At 37.8% G+C, this 19,173-nt stretch overlaps 1 protein-coding gene and 1 pseudogene across 2 annotated transcripts in view; one reads left to right on the top strand and one right to left on the bottom strand.

Annotated features, from left to right (window-relative positions):
* LOC306641943 (uncharacterized protein) overlaps positions 1–19,173 on the bottom strand; it is a gene marked incomplete at its 5' end in the record, with an annotated part of 437,033 nt that overhangs the window by 313,973 nt on the left and 103,887 nt on the right. The gene's annotated exons all lie outside the window — the stretch shown is intronic.
* LOC306641394 (TLE family member 5-like) lies at positions 7,447–15,761 on the top strand (annotated as a pseudogene). Its single transcript has 2 exons — positions 7,447–7,462; positions 14,635–15,761. The product of its transcript is annotated as a TLE family member 5-like (transcript).

The following is a 19,173-nucleotide window of genomic DNA, read 5'->3' as shown; positions in this document are numbered from 1 at the left end:
CTCTGATGTAAGCAGGGTGAATGTCACTTTTTCCTGCTCCAGTCCCTCTGTCTGACCTCCAGGGCAGTGGTTCTCAAACTCATGAGGTCCTGTAGTTTCAGGATCTGTTTACAACCTTAAATATGACTGCAAGACTCTGAAAACTTTTTGTTCATGTGAATTACAACAGCCCCTATTTATCATGTTAGAAATTAATACTGAAAGTGTTTTAAACATATATTTATTTAGAAATAGCACTAATAAACCCTCAATAATAAATATGTTAATATGTCACATTTTTTAATAACTACATTTTCTAAAACCAAAAGAAGTGAAAAATGGCACAGTTTTACATTTCTGCGACTCTCTTTAATGTTGTGCTTATCAGGAAACAGCTGAAATCTCATATCTACTTTTGCCCTCTGCCTGTTGTGATATGCAGTTTGGGTTAAAGTATACTGAAATCTGTCCTAGAGATATGTAGCTAGAAAATTCAAGTAGCCACTCAGCTAATTGTGACTATTCTTTAATAATAAAGCAAAAGTTGATAAATAATAGATCTTGAGGTTGGTTGCAATGTAATTCTGAAACATAATGATGAATTTTTAATTCATTATTTAATTCATTTATTTTACCCATGTATGATTTGCAGCATTGGTACATATGGAACTATCAGTTTATTAAATTATGCATCTCTTCCAAATGCTAACACATTTTACTATGTAATATTTTAAAACTTCATTCATTAATCTCACCATCCATCTCATCAGAATAATCTTGAAGAATCTTAGGAAGCTGTTAAGATCATGGGAGTAGATACAAGTTTTTCAAAATTCCAGTTTTAACTTGAAAAGCTCAAAACTCTATCACAGGAAACAAATGCCATCAGTTGTTTTCCTTGAAGTGACAGTCTCATTTGTTTATTTTAAAGAAAATGTCTGCCAAATATCCATGTATGACTAATATATGTTTTTAGTCTGTCATACTTTCAAGCATACTTTCAAGAAAAGAAGGTGCTGCATGCCCAAAGTAGTTAGTCAGTTCACAATTCAAAAACCACACAAGTTTGTTTTTCTGGGCACATTCACCCTATCCTACTACACAGCACATGTACTTTATGTGTACAGCCCATTTCATCACACAGAATATTAAAAATATAGAAACTCAAGAGTTGGTGTTTAGTAAAATTAATAAGTCATCCAGGTCATCCTTTACCAGAAAAAATATTTTTATTTTTATTTTCCTTACTGAGAATGCATGATAGTGAAGAGTGAAGGTGACTATTACACTTTGGTTCTTTTTTTTAAAAAATTTTTATTGTAAACAAATGGGATACATGTTGTTTCTGTTTGTACATGGAGTAAAGGCATACCATTTGTATAATCATAAATTTACATAGGGTAATGATGTTCAATTCATTCTGTTATTTTTTTCCTTCCCCCCACCCCTCCCACCCCTCTTTTCCCTCTATACAGTCCCTCCTTCCTCCAATCTTGCCCCCCTCCAACCCCTCATTATGTGTCATCATCCATTTATCAGCGAGATCATTCGTCCTTTGGTTTTTGGAGATTGGCTTATCTCACTTAGCATGATATTCTCCAATTTCATCCATTTGCCTGCAAATGCCATGATTTTATTATTCTTTATAGCTGAGTAATATTCCATTGTTTATATATACCACAGTTTCTTTATCCATTCATCAATTGAAGGACTTCTAGGTTAGTTCCACAATCTGGCTATTGTGAATTGAGCAGCTATGAACATTGATGTGGCTGTATCTCTGTAGTATGCTTATTTTAAGTTCTTTGGGTTATAGGTCAAGGAGAGGGATAGCTGAGTGAAATGGTGGGTCCATTCCAAGTTTTCTAAGGAATCTCCACACTGCTTTCCAGAGTGGCTGCACTAATTTGCATCCTCACCAGCAATGTATGAGTGTACCTTTTCCCCCATATCCTCTCCAACACCTATTGTTGCTTCTATCCTTGATGGTCACCATTCTAATTGGGGTGAGATGGAATCTTAGTGTAGTTTTGATTTGCATTTCTCTTATTACTAAAGATGGTGAACATTTTTTCATATGCTTGTTGATTGCTTGTAGATCTTCTTCTTCTGTGAAGTGTCTGTTCATATCCTTAGCCCATTTGTTGATTGGGTTATTTGTGTTCTTGCTGTAGAGTTTTTGAGTTCTTTAAATATTCTGGAAATTAGTGTTCTATCTGAAGTATGAGTGGCAAAGATATTCTCCCACTCTATAGGCTCTCTCTTCGCATTGCTGATAGTTTCCTTTGCTGAGATAAAGCTGTTTAGTTTGAATCTGTCCCAGTTATTGAGTCTTGCTTTTATTTCATGTGCTATGGGAGTGCTGTTAAGGAAGTCTGATCCTAAGCCAACAAGTTGAAGATTTGAACGTACTTTTTCTTCTATAAGATGAAGGGTCTCTGGTCTGATTTCAAGGTCCTTGATCCATTGAGTTGAGTTTTGTGCAGGGTGAGAGATAGAGGTTTAGTTTCATTCTGTTGCATATGGATTTCCACTATTCCCAGCACCATTTGTTGAAGAGGCTATCTTTTCTCCATTGCATATTTTTGGCACCTGTGTCTAGTATTAGAAAATTGTATTTATTTGGGTTTGTGTCCATGTCCTCTATTCTGTACCATTGATCTACCTGTCTATTTTGGTGCCAATACAATGCATTTTTGTTACTACTGCTTTGAAGTATAGTTGAAGCTCTGGTATTGTGATACCCCCTGTTTCATTCTTCCTGCTAAGGATTGTTTTAGCTATTCTGGGTTTCTTATTCTTCCAGATGAATTTCATGATTGCTTGCTCTATTTCTGTAAGGTACTTCATTGGAATTTTAATTGGAAAATGCATTGAATCTGTATAGCACTTTTGGTAGTATGGCCATTTTGACAATATTAATTCTGCCTATCCAAGAACATGGGAGATCTTTCCATCTTCTAAGGTCGTCCTCATTTTCTGTCTTCAATGTTTTGTAGTTTTCATTGTAGAGATCTTTTACCTCTTTGGTTAGATTGATGACCAAGTATTTTTTTTTTTTTTGAGGCTATTGCAAATGGAGTTGTTTTCCTCATTTCCCTTTCAGCTGTTTTGTTGCTTGTATATAAAAATGCTTTAGATTCATGTGTGTTGATTTTATAGCCTGCTATTTTGCTGAATTCATTGATGAGTTCTAGAAGTTTTCTGGAGTATTGTTTTGGATCCTCTAAATATAGAATCATGTCATCAGCAATAGTGACAGCTTAAGTTCCTCTTTTCCTATTCGTATCCCTTTAATTTCTTTAGTCTGCCTAATTGCTCTGGCAGGAGTTTCGAGGACAATGTTGAATAGAAGTGGTGAAAGAGGACAAACCTGTCTTATTCCCATTTTTAAAGGCAATGGTTTCAGTTTTTCTCCATTAAGAATTATGTTGGCCTTGGGCTTAGCATAAATAGCCTTTACAATGTTCAGGTATGTTCCTACTATCCCTATTTTTTCTAGTGTTTTGAGCATGAAGGGTGTTGTATTTTGTTGAACGCTTTTTCTGCATCAATGGAAATAACCATATGATCCTTATCCTTAAGTCTATTGACATGATGGATTACATTTATTGATTTACGGATGTTAAACCATCCTTGCATTCCAGGAATGAACCCCACTTGATCGTGGTGCACAATTTTCTTAATATGTTTTTGGATACAGTTTGCCAATATTTTGTGAAGGATCTTTGCATCTATATTCATCAAGGATATTGGTCTAAAATTTTCTTTCCTTGATGTGTCTTTAGCTGGTTTGGATATGAGGGTGATATTAGCTTCATCGAATGAGTTTGGTAGGGTACCCTACTTTTCTATTTCCTGGAATACTTTGAGAAGTATTGGAATGAATTCTTCTTTGAAGGTCTTATAGAACTCGACTGAGAATCCGTCTGGTCCTGGGCTTTTCTTGGATGGTAGATTTTTAATGGCTTCTTCTATTTCATTGCTTGATATTGATCTGTTTAAATTGTGTATGTCCTCCTGGTTCAGTTTGGGAGGAGCATATGTCTCTAGAAATTTGTCAATGTCTTCGGTAGTTTCTATTTTGTTGGAATACAGATTTTCAAAGTAGCTTCTCATTATGTTATGTATCTCAGTGGTGTCTGTCATGATGTTTCCTTTTTCATCATGAATTTTAGTAATTTGAGTTTTCTCTCTCCTTCTCTTTGTTACTGTGGCTAAGGGTTTGTTATATTGTTTACTTTTTCAAAGAACCAACTTTTTGTTTTGTCAATCTTTTAAATTGATTCTTTTGTTTCAATTTCATTATTTCAGCTCTGATTTTAATTATTTCCTGTCTTCTAGTACTTTTGCTCTTATTCTGTTCTTCTTTTTCTAGGGCTTTGAGCTGTAATGTTAGGTCATTTAGTTGTTGACTTTTCATTCTTTTCTGGAATGCGCTCCATGTAATGAATTTTCCTCTTAGTACCGCTTTCATAGTGTCCCAGAGATTTTGATATGTTGTATCATAATTCTCATTGACCTCTAAGAGTTTTATATCTCCTCCCTGATGTTTCCTGTTATCCATGTTTCATTCAATAGCATATTATTTAGTCTCCAGGTGTTGGAGTAATTTCTCTTTTTTATTTTGTCATTGATTTCTACTCTCAGTTCATTATGATCTGATAGAACACAAGGGAGTATCTCCCTTTTATTGCATTTCCTAAGGGCTGCTTTGTGGCATAACATATGGTCTATTTTTTAGAAGGTTCCATGTGCTGCTGAGAAGACAGTGAATCTGCTCATTGATGGATGGAATATTCTATATATGTCTATTAAGTCTAGGTTATTGATTGTGTTATTGAGTTCTATGGTTTCTGTGGTTGGTTTTTGTTTGGAAGATCTATCTAGTGGTGATGGTGGTGTGTTAAAGTCACCCAGAATTATTGTGTTGTGGTCTATTTGATTCCTGAAATTGAGAAGGATTTGTTTGCTGTATAGGGATATACCATTGTTTGGGGTATAAACATTTACTATCATTATGTCTTCCTGATTTAAGTTTCCCTTAAGCAGTATGAAGTGTCCTTCTTTAACCCTTCTGACTAACTTTGGCTTGAAGTCAACTTTATCTGATGACATAAGGATGGAAACCCTGCTTTTTTACTGAGTCCATGTGTGTGGTAGGTTTTTTCCTATCCTTTCACCTTTAGTCTGTGGATGTCTTTTTCTATGAGATGAGTCTCTTGCAGGCAGCATATTGTTGGGTCTTTCTTTTTAATCCATTCTGCAAGTCTATGTCTTTTGATTAATGAGTTCAGGTCCTTAACGTTCAGGGTTATTATTGAGATATGATTTATATTCCCAGTCATTTGGGCTTCTTTTTGGTTTTTAAGTTGGCTTGGTTTCTCCTCTGAGTGGTTTTTCTCTAAGGTAGTTCCTCTCTTTGCTGACCTACATTGTTGTTTTTCATTTCCTCCTCATGGAATATTTTGTTGAGAACATTCTGTAGCACAGGCTTTCTATTTGTAAATTCTTTTAACTTTTGTTCATCATGGAAGGATTTTATTTCATCTTCAAATCTGAAGGTTAGTTTTGCTTGGTATAGCATTCTTGGATGGCAACCATGTTCTTTCAGAGCTTGAAATACGTTGTTCCAGGCCCTTCTAGCTTTTAGAGTCTGGGTTGAGAAGTTGGCTGCTATCTGTATTGGTTTCCCCTATATGTAATCTGATGTTTATCTCTCACAGCCTTCAAAATCCTGTCTTTATTTTGAATGTTAGGCATTTTCATTATAATGTGCCTTGGTGTCGATCTGTTGTGATTTTGTGCATTTGGTGTTCTGTAAGCCTCTTGTTTTTGATTTTCCATTTCATTCTTCAGGTTTCAGAAATTTTCTGATATTTCATTGAATAGGTTGTTCATTCCTTTGGTTTGTATTTCTAAGCCTTCCTCAATCCCAACAATTCTTAAATTTGTTCTTTAACAAATGTCCCATAGTTCTTGGAGATTCTGTTCATGATTTCTTACCATCTTCTTCTCTGTTTGGGCAACTTCATTTTCAAGATTAAATATTTTGTCTTCACTGTCTGAGGTTCTGTCTTCCATGTGGTCTAGTCTTTTGGTGATGCTTTCCATTGAGTTTTTTATTTGGTTTATTGTTTCCTTCATTTCAAGGATTTCCTTTTTGTTTTTTTTTGTTTTGTTTTTTTTTTTTTTGTTTTTTTTTTTTTTTGTTTTTTTTTTTGAGAATTTCTATCTCTTTGTTGAAATGATCTTTTGCTTCCTGCACTTGTTCAACTGCTTTTGGTATTATCATTCATTGCCTGCATTTGCTCTCTTATCTCATCCTTTGCTTTGTGAATCATCTTAATCATGTATAATCTGAAGTCCTTTTCTGACATTTCTTCTAACATACTGTCATTGGATTCTATTAATATAGAATCTAGATTTGTTTGGATCATTTTCTTCCCTTGTTTTTTTGTGTTGTTCATGTATCTTCCCCTCTAGCAGTGCAGATTTGGGGTATTGCAGATTCCCCCCTATAGCTTATAGTGGCCCTATAGGTTTCCAAAACTTTTTCTTTAAGGGGAGATCAATATTAGCAGTGCCCAATTCAGACACTATGCAATCCTAGACCAAATAGCTCCTATGAGGACAATAACAGTATTGTCATAATGAACAGAATGAGTTCAACTATTATCTTCAGTAAAACAAGCAGATTTCAATAAGGTCTGAAGTTTCTAATGGAGGACAAAGAGGATGCAGAGGGATGTAGGATATAGCTGTTACTGGGTTAAGAAAAGAATATACAGAATTTTAGATAATAGAAAGGGTCAGAGAGTGTAATCAAAAGAAATTGGATGTTAGCATGCAAAAAGGGAGAAAGAAACTCTGAGGGAACATGTAAACAAAAGGAAAAGAAAGCCAAAAAAAGTAAAGAAATAAAAACTTAAAATTGTTCAAGAAGCAGAAGAAAGAAAATCTACACTATAACAGTCATATAGTATTTAAACTTCCCAGTCTTCAGTAACCTGATGCATGAAAGGTACCTGACAATGAGCTTCAAGTCTCCAGCAGGCATCTCAGGATGGGATTTGCCCCACCTAAAGATCGGAGCTCCGGCTTCCAGAATTATCCCAGATGGCCACTCTGGCTTCCAAATGTGTTGGCAAATGGGGAGCTGCAGCTAAGGGTGTGGACATGGTTGGCTGGAGATCCTGGAGGCAGGGTGCAGTTGGTCAGGCAGGGGTCCTGGAGGTCTGGTGTGTTTGGTCTGGTTGTGGGATCCTGGAGGCCAAGTGTAATCAGTGGGTCTGGGGTACTGGTGATAGATGCAGTCAGTTGGTCTGGGGGTCCTGGCAGCAGGGAGCTGTGAGTCGATGTGAACACCCTGGAGGCAGCCAGTGATTGGTCAGGCTGAGGGGCTCCTGGAGATGGGGCTCAGTCAGTCCAGCCTGGGGTCCTATGGGGCCTGGCTGTTGTCTCAAAATGGCGGCAGCCACCTGTAAACAAACCTGCAGGTACTTTCACAGTGAACTTCCAGGCACTGGCAGGCAGCTGGCGCTCCACTGGTGGTCTACGGTCATTCTCAAACTCCTTGAATTCTACTTATGCAAAAAGTTCATAGGCTGCAGATTAAGAACCAAGGGCAGCAGATGACTGTACAGCTCCCTTCAACCTCAAGTTCTGGAGGCTGCGAAGTTCAAGTCCAAGGCTCTAGCAGATTCAGTCATCTGATGAGGGCTGCTCTGTACTCCTAAGATGGCACCGTGATCCTGCATCCTCCAGGGGGAAGGCACAGTCTGTCGACACTTTGGTTCTTCATTCAAGCAGATGTATTTTTTTGCCCACATCTACTCTATATCATCAGTGCAAACAAGCACATGGAAAAAAAAGCAAGTAGCATCTTAGTATTACTATCCAAATAGTTTGATGTACTGGATCCCTTGAAAGGATCTCAGAGATTCCAGAGGTCCACAGACCAGGATTTGGGAATCATTGGTCAAGGGTTATGCCTCAACTTTTCTTTGGATGAAGAAATGGAAAAGAGGGACTTTTTTGGGAAAGCAAAACAGGTAAGGAAGGTCCCAGAAGAAATCTGGGAAGTTGAAAATCTTTAATCAAATGACTCCTGGGATCCCAGTCCTGAGGCAGGAGAGATGAGAAAGTTTTAGCCATACTATGGTTTGGGTAAGTCTCCTCAATGGGCTCGTTTTATTGTGTGTGTGCTGGGAATTGGACCCAGGGCCTTCATACATGTGAGGCAAGCACTCTACCAACTGAGCTACATCCCGGCCCAAAAGGCCCTGTTTTAAATGTGTGGTTGTCAGCCCATGGTACTATTGGCAGACTGTAATGCAGGCAGTCAGGTTCTTTGTCTTACAAATTCAAGGAATGAAATCCACAGGCACAAGAGTGAGAGCAAAGTAACAGGATTTACTAGAAAAGCAAAAGAAAGCAGAGCTCCCAAAGGGGATGGGCTCCAAGAAAGGCATGCCAGAGGGTGTCTGTTGTCTAGGGATTTTTAAAGGTATAGCTAATGGCGCAGCACAGTTTATTGGTGGTGTGAGGGATGCCATCAAGGACCAACTGAGTTCTTCAAGCTCTGAGTTTAATAAACCAATCAGAAGTGCATAATTTCAATCCCTTATTTACATAATTAAGCGGACAGGTCCAACTGTGTGGTCTGACTCCTCTGTTGGGGAGAGGAGGCACTTCAGGTAAGGGTCTACTCTGTGGTTGGCTGTTGCTAGGGTAGGGGCAAGGGTAACTAAGGAAGGGTGGCTATGTCTGAAGCTGTGAGGAACAGAAATAGGTGTTCTAAATAAGGTGGAGTCACTGTGGTTTCATCTGTCAGTGAGTAGAAAGCCACCGGATGTTCTCCCAGGATGATGCCTCCTTTCAGGTTGTTTTGATGTCCCCCTCCCCTCCTTTCCTTCTCCAGGGCCCTTACCCTGGCTGCCTATGGAAGACCTATCTTCCTGCCTCAGTCAAACCCTTAATAGCAGGTAGTGGGAGAAAGTGAGGTCACTGGGGACATGCCCTCAAAGGGACTGTAGAAGTCTTCCTCTTCCTTTATTCTTTGCATCACAGCCGCCATAAGGGAAGTAGCCCATTCCACCCAACACTCCCACCATGAAGTACTACCCACCAAGGTCCAAAAGTAATGGAGCCTATCAAACATGAACGGAAACATCCAAATTGTGAGCCAAAATATACCTTTCCTCTTTTTAATTTGATTGTCTCATTTTTTATAGTAATAGAACACTGCCTAACACAACTGTATTACAAATTGATTCTAATATCCTTAACTTTCCCACATTTACACTATTGTGAAGATACTGAGACTGAGGGAAAAGGCGGAGAAAGCTATGGAGCCTATCAGAGTCATCTTCTTTCTTATAAAAATTCAGGAATAGCTTAGTATGGGTGTTAAAATGTTAATAATTTCCTTATCTTGGCCACACATTAAAATATGACCCTTCAAAAAAATCCTCTTACCTGGAGGTTGACAAAATTTTCTGTAAAATAGAAATACAATAGTCAATATTTTATATTTTGTGGATGTTACAGTTTCTTTTGCACCTACTCAAGTCTATCATTGTGACACCCAAGTTCCCCCTGCTCGGTGATGTATGGGTCATGATATTTGAATGTGATAAAATGTTCATTTGTCACAAAAATAGTCTTCTATTTTAATCAGACATTTAAAAAAAACTTAAAGTACTCTTGAATTTACAAGCTATACAAAAGTGGAATGGGTTGGATTTGTACCATGGGTAATAACTAGCAGACCTCTGCTCTAACTCAGAGGAGAGAATCTCATGGCAAAATTTGAGGGCACCATGACTGATAAGTTGGATGAATAAGATCTTTTAAGACTCTTCCATTTATACCATTATTTCAGGTCACCTTCATGCTGATGTAGGCAGCCCTGAAATGTGATTCTGTATCACATTTCATAACACTGTTAATAAAGGTCAAAGGTCTTGTGACAAAAGAAAGGTCATGAAACAACGTATACAACACACCTAGCACATACCACATAATATAGTATGATAACAAGACAGGTGAAAGTGTTTTAAATTCTGTCAGTTCTCATCTATAGTTTTTGCACAAAATGGTATTTGTACCAAAATGAAAAACAACAAAACAAATGCCCCTCTGCATTTGAACCTAGGAAAAATTTTTAAAGGAGAAAGAAAAAGAGAAATTTGAGTTTCTCTAAACAACTCATTTCTGAAGGACCTAACCTATAAAACAATGCTGTTATTAAACCTCATATTAATTAATAGGGTTTGCTTTACCACAGGAATTTCCTTCCATTACCTCTTCAGAGTTTAGCTCCATTTTAAATTTTATATTCTTTATAAACCCTTCCTTGTCTAAATCTCTCATATTTGGATCCTGGGCATTCACTTATGGTAATTTTTATTTGACAATTACAGGCTAATTTATAGGGTTTTCTGAGATTGTTTTTTCCTCTTGAATACATAACTGTGAATTCCTTGAGAACCACAATCCTCTTCTAGTTTCTTGTGCTTTCTAGGTCCCTTATCATAATGTCTCATTCACAGTAAGATGACTCAATAAGTACCTGGTTAAAAGCAAATGCAAGTAAAAGAATACATTTTTTGACCTATTATTCTTCATGACTTCTCTATTCAATTTCTCTTCTGTCTTAGAAGGAAAATTTCACCATCAGCCTTCATCTTGATTTAGATTTTTAAAATACACTTAAGAATTTTTTTTCTGACTTGGAATTTAAGAACTAGTTAACTTTTCTACATAGCCATTGGTATAACCCTTGACCAAAAGTATGGACTCTCCAGCATTCTGCTGAAATTAACTTAATGATTTAAGAATCAAATCTTGCATAATTGAGATCTTATGCCTAATGATCAGCATGTCCTCATCTCCTCCTGGCCCAAGTCACCAGCAAGTACCACTCCACTTTCTGATTCTATGTGTTTGACTACATCAGATTCCTCAGGTAAATGGACTCATGTAATCTTGGTCCTGGACTGGGTAATTTCACTTGTACTCAATTTTCATACACATCATGACATATTTTAGTATTCCTTCCTTTTCTAAGGTTAATATTTTGCAGCATTTATACAGCATATTTTCTTAATTTATTCAATTTACAATGGACATTAGATGTTTTCCAGGTCTTGGCTATTGTGAATAGTGCTGCAGCACCCTGGAATACTAATATCACTTGAGATTCTTCTGATTTCATTCCTTTGTATTTATACCCTAAAGTGGGAATTCTGAATCATATGGTAGCTCTATTTTTAATGTTTTGAAGAATCTCCATACTGCTTTCCACAGTGACTACTACACCATTTATCATTCCCACTTACAATGTACAATAGGTTTCAATTTTTCTAGATCCTTATCAACATTTAGTCTTTTGTTTCTTGATCATGGTCATTCTAACAGTGTGAAATAATTTCTCATTTTGCCATTAATTTGCATTTTCCTGGTTATTACTGTTTTTCATCATCTTTTCTAGACCTATTATCCATGTGTATGTCTTCTTTGGAGAAATATCTATTCAGGTTCCTAACCCATTTTTTAAGAATCAATTTTTGTTTAATTTGTTTTATTTTCACACCAGTGAATGTGAGAATTCCTTATATATTTTGGAAATTAACTCCTTACTTGATAAGTGGATTGCAAATATTTTCTTCCAAAACATCTGTTGCTTTTCTACTTTGTGCATTATTTCTTGTGTTGTGAGAAAGAGTTTTCATTTAATGTAGTCCCATTTACCTATTTTGCTTTTGTTATCTGTATTTCTGGGGTCACATCTATGAAATTATTGTGAGATTAATATCACAAAGCTCTTTCACATGCTTTCTTCTGGATGTTTGAGATTTCTGGTCTGCCTTTTAGGTCTTCAATTGATTTTGAATACGGCACAAGATAGTAATACACTTTCATCCTTTTTTACATAGTTATCCAGTTTTCCCAGTATCATTTGTTGAAGACACTATTCTTTATCCATTGAATATTTTTGGAACCCTTACCAAAAATAAGTTGAGTATAAAGATGGGGATTGATTTCTGGGCTTTCTATTCTAGACCATTGGTTGATATGTCTATTTTAATGCCACTACCATGCTATTTAATTATTATATCCTTGTAATGTATGCTGAAGTTAGGAAAAGTTCTTTGTTCTTCTTGTTTGAGACTATTTTATCCTTTTAGGGTCCTTAGAGGATCTACAGAAATTTTAGTGCTGTTTTACTATTTTTGTAAAATACATCATAGGGACAGCAATAAATCTATAGATCACTTTGGTTAGTGTGAGCACTTTAACAGTATTGTCTTCCAATTCATGAATAAAGGATGTCTTTCCATTTGTTTGATTTTTCTTTAATTTCTTTCATCAATGTTTTTATACTTTTTAGTGTAAAATTATTTCATCTCTTTATTACTAAGTATTTTATTGTTTTGGTGCTATTGTAAATGGGATTGTTTTTCTGATTTCCTATTTGTTATCAGTATATACAAACACAATGAATTTTGCATCCTACAACTTTACTGAATTCATCTATTAATTCAATCATTTTTTGATGGCACCTTAGAGTTTTCTATATATAAGATTATGTCATTTGCATGCAGTGATAATTTTGCTTCTCCCTATTTGACTTGGATATCTTTTACAAGTGCCTAATTGCACTCGATAGAAATTTGATTACTATGTTGAATAGAAGAGGTAAGTGCAGACATACATTTCTATAGATCTTAGAAAAAAGCCTTTTAGTTTTTCATCATTGTGTATGATATTACCCATGGGCTTTTAAAATTTAACCTTTATAATTTTGAGGCAATTTCTCTATTCCTAGGTTGTTTAGAGTTTTGCTCATGAAAGTTTGTCAAATTTTGTGAAATGCTTTTTCCATATCTGTTGAGATAATCATATGATTTTTATCCTTTATTTTGTTCAAGGAGTGTATCATATTAATTGATGATATATTTAACCTTCCTTGTATCTTAGAAATAAATCTCACTTGGCCATGTGTATGATCCTTAAATATGCTATTAAATTTCATTTATTAAGGCTTCTTAAAAAATTTTAAATATATGTTCATCAGGATTATTGGCCTGTAGTTCTCCTTTCCTTTATAGTGTCTTTGACTTTGGTATTAGGATAATTCTGGCCACATCAGATCACTTTGGAAGTGTTTCCTCCTCTTCTAGTTCTTGGAAAAGTTTGAGCAGGATTAGATTTAATTCTTTTTAAAATATTTGGTAGAGTTTGTCAGTGCAGCTACCTGGTCCTGAGCTTTTCCTCATTGAAATGTTTTTGATGATTGGTTCAACCTCATTACTGACAGACATGTTCAGGTTTTCTATTTCTTCATAATTCAGTCTTGGTAAGCTGGGTTTCTAGTAAAGTATCCATTTGTTCTAGATTATCCAACTCTTTGGTGTATAATCGTCCATAATATTCTCATTATCCTTTTCATTGCAGCAGCATCAGTTAAATGATCTCCTCTGTCATTCTGATTTTATTTGAGACTTTTCTCTCTTCTGCTTTGTTCCTTAGCCTAGATAAAGATCTGTTAATTTTGCTTATTTTTTCAAAAACCAATTCTTTTTTTTTTTCTTTTTTAATTTATTGTAAACAAATGGGATACATGTTGTTTGTTTGTACGTGGGTTAAAGGCATACCATTTGTATAATCATAAATTTACATATGATAATGTTGTTTGATTCATTCTATTATTTTTTCCCTTCCCCCCTCCCACCCTTCTTTTCCCTCTAAACAGTCCTTTCTTCCTCCATTCTTGTCCCCCTCCCTAACTCTAACCCTAACCCTAACCCTAACACTAACTCCCCCCACCCTCCCTCTTATGTGTCATCATCCACTTATCAGTGAGATCATTCGTCCTTTAATTTTTTGAGATTGGCTTATCTCACTTAGCATGATGGTCTCCAATTTCATCCATTTGCCTGTAACTGCCATAATTTTATCGTTCTTTATGGCAGAGTAATATTCCATTGTATATATATACCACAGTTTCTTTATCCACTCATCAATTGAAGGACATCTAGGTTGGTTCCACAATCTGGCTATTGTGAATTGAGCAGCTATGAACATTGATGTGGCTGTATCTCTGTAGTATGCTGATTTTAGGTCCTTTGGGTATAGACCAAGGAGTGGGATAGCTGGGTCAAATGGTGGTTCCATTCCAAGTTTTCTAAGGAATCTCCACACTGCTTTCCAGAGTGGCTGCACTAATTTGCAGCCCCACCAGCAATGTATGAGTGTACCTTTCTCCCCACATCCTCGCCAACACCTGTTGCTTTTATTTTTGATAATCGCCATTCTAATTGGGGTGAGATGGAATCTTAGGGTGGTTTTGATTTGCACTTCTCTTATTACTAGAGATGTTGAACATTTTTTCATGTTTGTTGATTGCTTGTAGATCTTCTTCTGTGAAGTGTCTGTTCATTTCCTTAGCCCATTTGTCGATTGGATTATTTGTATTGTTGGTGTAGAGTTTTCAAAACCAATTCTTGAGGAAGCGGGCGCCACCTGGCGCTGAGGCTGCGGCCCCGGAGCTGCGGATGGCCGCCTGGCGCCTGGAGCAGCCTGAGCCTGAAGCACAGCCAGGGCGCAGCGTGCCCCCGCCGTGCCCGACATGATATTTCCACAAAGCCGGCTCCTCGCACCTACCCCAGCCAGCTCAAGTTCACCACCACGGACTCCTGCGACCCCATAAAAGACGAGTTCCAGCTCCTGCAGGCCCAGTACCACAGCCTGAAGCTGGAGTGTGACAAGCTGGCCAGTGAGAAGTCTGAGTGCAGCGTCATTATGTGATGTACTGCGAGATGCCTGAACATCGAGATGCACAAGCAGGCTGAAATCGTCAAGAGACCCAACGGGCATCTGTGCCCAGGTCCTGCCCTACCTGTCCCAGGAGCACCAGCAGCAGGTCTTGGGAGCTATCGAGAGGGCCAAGCAGGTCATTGCGCCTGAGGTCAACTCCACCATCCGACAGCAGCTCCAGGCGCACCGGCTGTCCAGCTCCAGGCCCTGGCGCTGCCCCTGACGCCCCTGCCGGTAGGGCTGCAGCCCGGGTCGCTGCCGGCCCTGAGCGCGGGCACCCGCCTGCTGTCACTGTCGGCGCTGGGCTCGCAGGCGCACCTCTCTAAGGACAAAAACGGCCACGACGGGGACGCCCACCAGGAGGACGACGGGGAACAGTCGGATTTGCTGCGGCTGGCCGGCCGGGGAGGGTGGAAGGGGACACAGGGGGACAGGCCGGGACTCGCACAGTGCAGCCGTGTGGCCGGCGTAGCTCGGGTCGGCCAGGCTCCGCGGTATTTATGGTCGCGCCGGCTGGGGCCGGGGCCCTGCGACACAGCCCCCTGGCGTGGCTCCCGCCCAGCCCGACCTCTTTCCTCCCCCGCAGCCTGAACAGGTGACACCTGCCCAGGTGGGCCATGCGGAGGGATGGAGGACAACCCGGGGACCAAGTCCGCGGGAGCAGAACCTCAAGAAACCCCAGACTCCCAGCACTCCCCTCCCGCACACGCCGCCGCCGCCCACCCTGGCACTGCATGCGACCCCTCGCGCCGGGCACCCGAGTGGCCCAGCACCTACCTGCTCCTCCTCCGCCTCCGCCTCCCCGGTCAGTTGCAGACGCCCCCAGCCACCTGGTCCCCTCCCTTGGACCATGAGGGGGCGAAGCGCAGAGAGCTTAGCTGGACACGCAGGGTGTCGGGGCGACCCACGAGTTCCCTTCTCCCCTTCCCAAATAAAGATGAGGCTACAAACAAACGAACAAAAAAACCCCAATTCTTAAGTTTCATTGATTCTTTCTGTTTTTTTCCCCCCTATTCTCTACTTTGTTTATTTCTGGGTTAATCTTTATTCTTTCTTTCTTTCTGCAACTGTAACCTTAGTTTCTTCTTCTCGGTTTCCTTATAGTGTGAGGTGAGGTAATTTAGATATTTTTTCTCTTTTAAATAGCAATTTTCACTATAATAATTCCTCCATACTGTGCTTGCTACATTAGTTGTAGTATGCTATATTTTTGTTTTTGTTAGTCTCAAATATTTTTAATTTTCCTTTTGATATCATTTTTGATCCTTTGTTCAAACGTGTCAATTTCCACACATTTTTAAAGTTTCCAGTTTTCATTCAACTATTGATATCTACTTTCATTACATTATGTTCAGAAGGGGTACCTGTTGTGACTTCAATCTTCTCAAATTAGTTGACTTGTTTTTTGATCTAATACATGATCTATTCTTCAGAATGTTCCTTGTGTATTCTTTAGAAGGATGTGTATTCTACTGCTCTTGAGTGGAATATGAGATCCATTTGTCCTACAGTGCTGTTCAACTCTGCTTTGCTGTTACCATTTTTGCTGATTATTATTTCAATATAGTTGTTCTATCTATTATTGAAAATGGGACTTTTAAAGTCTCATAATATTATTGTATTGCTAGCTACTCCTACTAGTTCTGATAATATTTGTTTCAAATGATTAAGTGCTCTGATATTGGGTACATACAGTATTTGTAATTTGTATATCTTCCTGGTAAATCAACACCTTTTTCATTGCATAAAGTACTTTGTATATTTTAAGAGTTGTGATTTGAGCCTATTTTATTGGATGTAACTATAACCCACTCACCTCTCTCTTTTAGTTGCCATTTGTGTGTAATATCTGTTTCCATCTCTTCACTATCAGTCTATGCATGTTATTATATCTAAGTGAGTTTCTTATGAATAGCATACAGTTTTATCTTGTTTTAATTTCATCCATTCAATTACTCTTTTATGATTGGGGAGTTTAATCCACTTACTTTGAAGGATTATTTCCATTTTATTAATGGTTTTTCATTTATCTTATAGTTCTTTTGTCCCTCTTTATTTCTCTGCTGTCCTTTATGTTTTATTGATGTTTTATATTGATGTGCTTTGATTTCTTTGTGTGTGTACGTGTGTGTGTAAATTCTATAGGTATTTCCTTTGTTGCTACCATAAGGCTTGTGTAAAAGATCTTGTTATAACACTGCACTTTAAGATTGATATCAGCTTTCATCATACATGAAAATTCTACATTTTTATAACTGCCACCCCACTAACATGTTGGTTATAGTTGTTTTTATTTCTTATATCTTTTGAATTTATATAATACAATAATGCAGTCTTCTGTGTTTGTCTATATATTTACCTTTACCAATGAGTTTTATACTTTCTTATACTATCTTGTCTTTGTTTTTAGGATTTCTTGTAATGCAGGTCTAGTGATGATTAAATACTTCAGTTTTTATTTGTCTGACAATGTCTTTATCTCTTCTTCATTTTTTGAAGGAGAGTTTTATCAGTAATAGTATTCTTAATTAGAAGATTATTTTTTCCCTTTCAGAATTTGAGATATCTTTCCACTCTCTGATGTCCATAGAAAAATCTGCTATGTTCATGTAAGTTTCCATTTACAAAACAAGTTGCTTTTCTTTCTGCTTTCAAAATTCTCTTTTGTCTTTAATTTTGAAAATTTTAGTATAATGTGTCTCAGTGTTGATTTATTTGTATACGTTTTAATTGAATTTACTAATGGAATGGGATGCCCCTTTTGTTCCACAGATTTAGGAAATTTTCAGTGTGCACTTTCTGGTCCTTTCCCTTCTTCTGACCCTTTCACAATGTATATGAAATTGATGGTATCTAATAAATCCCTGTAGCTTTCTTCGTTCTTTTTTGTTGTTGTTGTTATTTTTTAAATTACTCTTCACTCCTCTGACTGAATAATTTCTGATGACCAGTCCTGAAGTTCACTGAACCTTTATTTTGCTTAACTTAGTCTGCTAATGAAGATCTCCAGTGAATTTTTTAGTTCAGTTACTATATTCTTAAGTTCAAGAATCTTGGCACTTTTAAATATTTTCTTTATCTTTGTTGAGATTCTCATTTTTCTCATGAATTTTTCTGCTTAGTTTTATGTGCATATTTTTGACAGTTATTTTGAATTCTCTGTCAAGCAAATCCTACTTCTTTTGGGTCAGTCTCTAGAAATTTACTTTTTCCCTTTGGGGGAACATATTCCTTATTTCTTCATTTTCCTTGATTCCTTAACAATACCTTACACATTAGGCAAAACAGTCTTCTCTATCAGTCTTCACGGACTAGCCTCATATCGGAGAGGACCCTCATCAAATCAGTTTGGTCAGAGATTCTAGGTGCCTACCCAAACTTTCTGCAGTCCAATCCACTTTTTTTTCTTTGTAGTCCCAAGATATTTAGGGTATACTGGATCCTATTTAGTATCAAATGATGCCAAAGCCCAGTGTTTTCTCAGGAAGCCCTCAGAAAACTTGGATCATTGGACATTCTGTCCAACTCTTTCTTTCCCCAGAGAGAAGTTGAGATCTGGGAGTTTTGTTGGTTTGCTTGTTTTGCTTTCTGCCTCTTCACTCTTGCTGAGTCAGGGGAAAGGGTCATGGACACTAGATGCACGTTAATTCAAATAACCATCTTTCTTCTCAGTGACCTCCAGCTGGTGGTCCCGTCAGTGCTAGATGCAGATTGAACAGGACGCAGTCCTCTTGCTAGTCCCAGGAAAAGTTGGATCATTGGACATGGGTTGTAACTCTTCCCTACCTCCCAGAAGAAACTTGTAAATTGAACATTCACCAACTCTGTGTTGATCTGGGGGAGAGGATGTGAGGCTATTGCACCTACTAACTTATACTATTATCTCTGGCCCCAGACAACTAGATTTTGCCAGGTTACATAAACACTCTGAAATGGCTGAAAAACAAGCCAGTCTTTGTGGTAGCCCTCAGAAAGTCTGAGGCCTTAGACACATAGTCTATGGCTTTCCCTCTCTAAATAGAAGCTGGGGCTAATGTTTACCTGACAATTATATGGAACAATACTGGAGGTGGGTGGGGATTATGCAAGAAAGTGTTTGAAATTTCCTCACCAGCTTGGATGTATATAGTTTCATACACACCCAGAGTGCAGGAATAATCTTTCAACTACTTTTTGGATTTCCTGTGAAAGAATTTTTCTATTACTATTGACTGGTGTGCTCAAGGGGGAAGGAAGGTCCAGGGTTTCTTATTCTGCCATCTTCCTGATATCCCATTATAATTTTAAATGCAGACATATTTTGATTTATCAGTTGCACTTTTATTATTTGTTTCTATGTACACACTTGTTATGGTTTGGATGTGAGGT

The sequence above is a fragment of the Sciurus vulgaris genome (genome assembly GCF_902686455.1).
Source record: "Sciurus vulgaris genome assembly, chromosome: 12".
NCBI lineage: Eukaryota > Metazoa > Chordata > Mammalia > Rodentia > Sciuridae > Sciurus > Sciurus vulgaris.
Note: the sequence above shows the minus strand (reverse complement) of the source record. Positions and strands in the feature narration are given on the sequence as shown.